The following is a 6,955-nucleotide window of genomic DNA, read 5'->3' on the forward strand; positions in this document are numbered from 1 at the left end:
TGTCAGAAGTCTGAAACTAGTCTCAATGGACTAAAATCAGGTTGTCTGCAGGCCCAGTTCCCTCTGCAGGCTGCAGGAGAGAATCTGTTTCCTCTCCTTCCCCGGTTCTCAAGGCCACAAGCATTCCTTGGCTCGTGGCCCCTTCTCCATCTCCACAGACAGCAGTGCAGACCATCTCCAGAAATTCCTCTGATTCCAACCATTTTTCCTTTTTCTTCTGCATTCTAGGACCGTGGTGATTACATTAGTCCCATCTGCATAATTATGTTCCAACTTCTAATCTAAAGGGGAGATCATTGTACTATTGTTGTTCTCTCTGCAGGGATTAAATGTGGACATTAAAGACATAAACATTTTTTTAAAATCAGCTGATTAGCAAAATATTCCATCTTCTAACTTAATTGCCCCCTTTAATATAAAAATAATATATTCAAAGTTTCTGGAATTGGATGCAGACATCTTTTGGAGGCGGCTATTTATCTGCTACACAGTCTTTTTCAGAAATACATTGTTGGATGTCACTCTAGGGCCTTTATTTTTAAAATGGACAAAGCCTTTCTCAGAAGATGTTGTGCAAGAACCTTAATTTTCTTATTTTTTTAATATATTTTTTTGATTTCAGAGAGGAAGGGAGAGAGATAAACATCAATGATGAGAAAGAATCATTGATTGGCTGCCTCTTGCACGCCCCCTACTGGGAATCGAGCCCACATCCGGAGCACATGGCCCTGACCAGAATCAAACCTGGGATGCTTCAGTCCACAGGCTGACGCTCTATCCACTGAGCCAGACCAGCTGGGCATGGACCTTTATATAAATGAACCAAATGCAGAATTTATAACAGCTTCTGGAATAAGTAAATATACTGTTCATTCAAATTACATAGAAATAGCCCAACCAGTGTTGCTCAGTGGTTGAGCATCGACCCAGGAACCAAGAGGTCATGGTTAGATTCCTGGTCAGGGCACATGCTCAGGTGATAGGCTCCGTCCCCAGTGAGTGCATGCAAAAGGCACATGATCAATAATATTTGTCTCTCATCAATGTTTCTATCTCTCTATCCTTCTCCCTTCATCTCTTTCTAAAAATCAATAAAAGCATTTTTTTTAATTACACAGAAATAAACTTTTGGTTCAGAAGACCTAAAACTACCTACAACTTGACTCTGACACAGAGCCACAACCGCCCAACCAGTGTTGCTCAGTGGTTGAGCATCGACCCAGGAACCAAGAGGTCATGGTTAGATTCCTGGTCAGGGCACATGCCTGGGTTGTGGGCTTGATCCCCAATAGGGTGCTTGCAGGAGGCATGCTGGTCTCACTAGGTTTTCACCTTTCACTTGACAATTGAGGCAGGATAACTATTTATGTTGGCTATCAGAGGTGTTCAGCAGCCTCCCTCCAACATTGACAAATATCCCCTCGGGCAAAATCATCTCAGGTTGAGAATCACTGGCCCAGAGTTTGAAAACTGAAAGCAACGTGACAGATTCCAATCGAGGCCCATCCCTTACTCATCTTGTAACTTTGAACAGATCACTAAACCCCTTCAAGCCCATTTCTGCAAAGGGGAATAGAGTTCATAATAGAACTATCTTACAAAGTGGATTTTTCAAAAATTAAATAAAATGATGCCTATAAGATGCTAAGCGCAGGTTATACCTACATATAGCTCATATTTAACATATATTTTATAATGAGGGACTTAATGACAGCCCTTAACTTGTGAAATAAGTACAAAATCCTTAATCATTTTGACAACTGTGTCCTGAAGCCAAAGACTGTGGAGTCAGAATTGCAATTGCCTATCAAAAGAACACAGCTCTCCCCTTGTTGGAGAGGAAGATAGCAATTCTCTGGAGACATCAGGGCTGTGACCCCACCACAGATCTGTGCTGGAGGATCAAAAGGACTTGGTCCTGACAGGTTTCTTGGCCTCAGACATTGGGGAAAATGTTAACTCAGCGTTGGGGTAACTCAGAGTAGGAGGTCAGATCTTTGGAAAGCAAGATCAAGGACAACAGAAAATAAAAACTAAATGTACTTGACTTCTGACCTGGTCCCTTAGGATCAGAGAATCATTAGGAAAATATTTCTTTCTGTATATTCCAGAGGCCCACAGGGAAATCATGTGCTTAGATGTTAGAACAACACAAGGGAAATGTGCCTGATGAGCAGGTATAGAGAGAGCTGTAGATATCTCCTCTGTAGTCCTCAGCTTGTACAACGCCGGAAAACAGCACATGGCTGTTGCTTTTAACTCCTAAGCTGGTTCAGGAACTGATGCTTCACTCCTTCCTGCTGTTTCGTTTGGGGACAGAGCTTTACTCTCATCACAAACCATCCAGGGAGCAATTCGGACTTCTACACGGAGACCTTCCTCTCAGAGACCCCATAAGTCTAGGAGGCCAGTAGGTACATCAGGAGAGGGTCGGAGAGGATGAGTCACCTGGGAGCACAAACAACCTAGCCTAGACAGAAGAGATCACTCTGTCTGCATTCTTGATTAAGTAACAATTTGTAATTTATTGAACACATTAAGAAAGATGTGCTTGATTGATTTGCACTACACGGGCCATAGGTGACAATTAAGTGAGGGATATGCATAAATAGTTGAATGACACTGTAGAATGAGTGAGACGCATAAATAGTCCAGAGACCAGATATCTCTGTTTGTATGCTTGGCTAAGCAACTAATTTATTCTTAATTCACTTAATATGTTAATAAGGATGTTTCTCTTTGAATCTGAAATACAGGACCCAAAGTTGACAATTAGGTGGTGGGAATAGGAATCCAGTTGGATGACACTGTAGGATGAGTGAGATGTATAAAATGATTGCAGTAAAATGAAAACATATCTGGGGAATTCTGTTGTTCAGGGAGAAAGAAATATAGATTCAGTGTGGAGGATAATGCAGTGAAGTGAGAGTGTTTGTTTGTGTTAAATTTCCAAGATGAGGTGTGTTTGAGCATGTTTTGTATTTATTGAAAAGACCCTGACCAGTGCAGGGAGATGGTACCTTGCACCAGCAGTTGGTGAGATGTGCATTGCAGCATCTGCTCTCATGCTGGGTATTCACATGAGAAAAACTATTTAAAAGTCAAAGAGCAATACTAAATATTAAATTGAAAGACAAGCTTTGCCATATGGTAAATATTCATATACATTGAGACCTAATTCCAGAATCATGAAATGCATAGTAACTGAACATCTGCTATTGCCAAAACACTCTAGGAACTTTATGTATTATATTCCTCTAAATTTACAATTTAATTATTAACCCATGTTGATATCATTAAATTATGTCTTCTTTCAGTTAATATTTGATTCTTCATTCAATTATGTTTATTATGTTTGTTTTGAAACTACTCATTTTAACTTGATTTATTATCCCTTCTTTCCTTCCATGTTTTGTTTCTATGTAAGTGTGTATCCATGCACATACCTTTGTGAAAAACTCAAAATGTGAACAAAGCAGGTGAAGTCCCTGCTCTTTCTTTTTTTTATTGTTTAAAGTATTACAAAGAGCAGAGCATATGTGTCCTTTTCCCCTGTTGACCTCCCCCCGGCAGCACATGCCCTCACCTCCCTAGTGTCTGTGCCCATTGGTTATGCTTCTCTTTTGATCATGCAGTATAACAGTGAGGGCAGAGAACAATGAAATAAATGTGTGTTTAAAATAATGTCCTCAGGATGAATCATATGAAGAAAGCTATTCAGTGTAAAAATTATCATGGTGTGGGCAGGATGTATAAAGCATGGTCTGGGGAGGTTTTGCATGTTGGATGAAGACCTGAACCAGGACCAGAGGGTGCCCACTGGGTTTGTCACAAAAGAGATCAAAACCCAAAGCCCAAGAAATAATAGAAAGGTGCCACTTCAGAAAAGGAAGAAAGGAGCTCATCCTCCCTTAGACCATATAAAAATGAACTGGTCAAATAATTATGAAATAGCTCCAGAAAAAACAAGTCTTCAGTGCTTGATATTTAAAATGTTCCCCTTGATAGTTTCTTCTGTGAAGTGTTGGTTTATCCCTTTGCTTTGGGTGTACAATATGTAAAGTGACACCATAAAGATAGCACCTTTTTTGTCTCTTAGACAAGTTTCTTTTTGTTCTCTTATTATTTTGCTGGGCATCCGGGGAATGTGTTTAGGGTCCAAATGCTGCCGGAACCAAGGAAGATTTTTCTCCCTCACACCTAAGCTTATTAGAGCATTTTTAACTCCTTGTTTCATCTTGTATTGCAAATCAGCGAGCTGGACAAGACGCCTAATGAGCCAATTAGTTTAGCATTCATTTATTGTGCACGGCCCAGAGGGAGGTGTCTCTTTCCAATTCTCTGAGCAACCCATACAGGAAGTTTTTTTGTATTTATATTTTCGAGCCTCTTTGCAGATATTACAAAGGGCTCTGTGTGAGTTATTCTTATAGACAGTTGTAACCTTGAATACATAATGAGTTGGTACTTGGCATAATTATTATCAGTATTAGTCTATTACATTGGATGGCTGGCTTGCAAGGTCAGACAGTTAAGTTTATCTTATTCTATTATTTGAACCAAAAACAATGTCATTTTATAGAATAACAGATTGTCTTAAAGTGACAGAGTTTACAGGACTAGGAACTACCTAACAACAGCAGAGAGTTTCAAACAGCAGTTTTCTATACAAGATGGAAGTTACTATGCTTCATTTCCCACTGGTTTTATGTAAATAAGTCAAATCATTGATTCTTGGCAGTTGTTAACATTGTTAACCTATTCAGTTTTGAGGTTTCCTTTACTAAGTCCTATAGAGAGAATTAATAATACGGCACATGTGAAAGTTTTATCTTCAGAGAATCCTTCTTCCTTTGCTGTCTTAAGTCACACTGGGATCCCGTCAACCTTGACTGCAGTGGGGGTGGTCAGGATGATGGTATGTGGTCCCCTTTAGGTAGGAGTCAGTCCTTGGGTAGTAAATTTCTTTACCCAAACTGATTCAACAGGGTGAAAGGGATGGACAGGATAAGAAGTTGGCACAGGCAGAGTATTCAGACGTGCTTCTGGATTGCTTTCCAGGTAGACTGTAAAGCCTGTAAGAACTTGACCAAAGATTGGTTATGGATTTCAGCTTTTCTAGATTGGGTTTCCATGTAAGCTGGTGAGGTGGGTAGGTCAGGGTCTGGAAGAGTCACTAAAATCTGTAGAGGCTCCACTGGTTTTAGGGCAGCCTCCCCAGCTGCCTCATCTGCAGCCTAGTTCCTCTTGCTTCTGGGGAGTCCCCTTGTCTTACATATGTAGAGGTGGAAAGACTTAGTTACATCTGGTAGCACTAGTTGGCCCATCATCCGTGCTCTGCTCATGTCTGTCTAACTGCTTACTATATAGTCACTCAAGAATCCTGACTCTGAACTTCCTTAGGGAAAATGGATGTCGGTGGGGTGCTCTGACTGCTTCCGTGCTGAAGAGGGATAGAGTTTTCTTTCAGAGCCAAGAGATCCTTGCTGTCTTTCAGAGGGATGATAAGGCTTGGGCACAGAAGGAGGTGGGCTTGTGACCTCGTGGAGACAAACAGTCATATAAAATTTAGTATTATTGAGCAATTAGAACAGCAAGAGTTATAACAAATGGTCTGGTGGAAGGGAAAGAAAACATTTCAGTTTTAATAACCTCTATTGAAATAGAATTTTTTTCCTCAAAATTACCTCTATATTTATCAAAAGAGGTAATCAAGACCAACTTATCTATTGTATTCAATTTGGCCTGATTTGTTTACATAAAGACAACAAGAATGGTAACTGACTACCTTTGCCAGAATTTCATGGTTGAATCTTAGTGTGCCCCGTAGGGCCAGGAAGCCAAGCCATCCAGCTGCTGTCAGCCCTGCCTGCAGTACCTGCTGAGTTAGGTGAATCCCTCACCTGCAGCGACTCCACCTGGGCCCATGCCGTAGGCTTCAAGGCCTATCTCAGCAGCCCTCCTACTCCTTGCGGCCCAGAGTGTGTGGGGGTTCTGCAGGGACGCAGAGGCGCCCTTATTGCTCCCCTTCTACTCTGACCAACCACCAGCGATGGTAGGGTATGGGGCTGATGCTCCAGCATCAGCTATTTTCAGGGCTACCAAGCAGGATACCAGGCTTTCTTTGTGGCACTCTTATTGGTTTCAAGTCTTCAGAGCTCAGACAGGGCTTTTTAAAACATACTCCAGTCAAAATTTTTGGTCAATAAAACCAGTCTTATTGAATTTATGCAAAGAAATGTATTTCCATGACTTATTAAGCATTGCTAAATTTCGGAGGAATTATATAAAGAGAAAAATATACTGACCTGCTTTAAGATCTTCTGATTTTTCTTGCCAGTTCTTTTTATGGATTCTTCAGAGTAATATTTTTCTAAATGTATTATAACAAAACAGTAACTGTCTTCAAATGGCCAGCAGAAATTTACAATGTGCCTATATTCAAATAGATAGTCACAGCTGTCCCTGTAGTAGGGTTCCCCCTACTTGACTTGTCCTGAAACTGCATATGGTTTCTGGGAGGGGTGACACATCCTCTCAGAACGGACTAAGGGAGCTTTATTCCTTTACAGGGTCTCACATGTCACAGGCCTTCACAGGGTCTATAATTCCTGTAACAGAGGGCTGGTACTCACTACTTCACTACTTCCCTCTGTTCCAAACAGGCCTCCCCCAGTTTCCTAAGGTTGAGGTTTGTGCCTCACACAGGCCTGCAAGGCAGTATACACGCTGCTAACTGTCTCTCAATAGAGGACCAAAACTTCATGGGTATTTTTCTTTACCCATTTGGGCACCTGCCCTTTTGGCAACTGCATTCAAATCTGTAAGAGAATTACAGGTAATTAGCATATTAACATAATGAGGTACAATATGGGCACTGTGGCTACTTCAGGCAGCCAAATTTTCTGCCACCAAACATGACACATGGTAGGACTATACAAACATCTCAGGGAGG

Source organism: Myotis davidii, unplaced genomic scaffold (assembly GCF_000327345.1).
Source record: "Myotis davidii unplaced genomic scaffold, ASM32734v1 scaffold1811, whole genome shotgun sequence".
Taxonomy (NCBI): Eukaryota; Metazoa; Chordata; class Mammalia; order Chiroptera; family Vespertilionidae; genus Myotis; species Myotis davidii.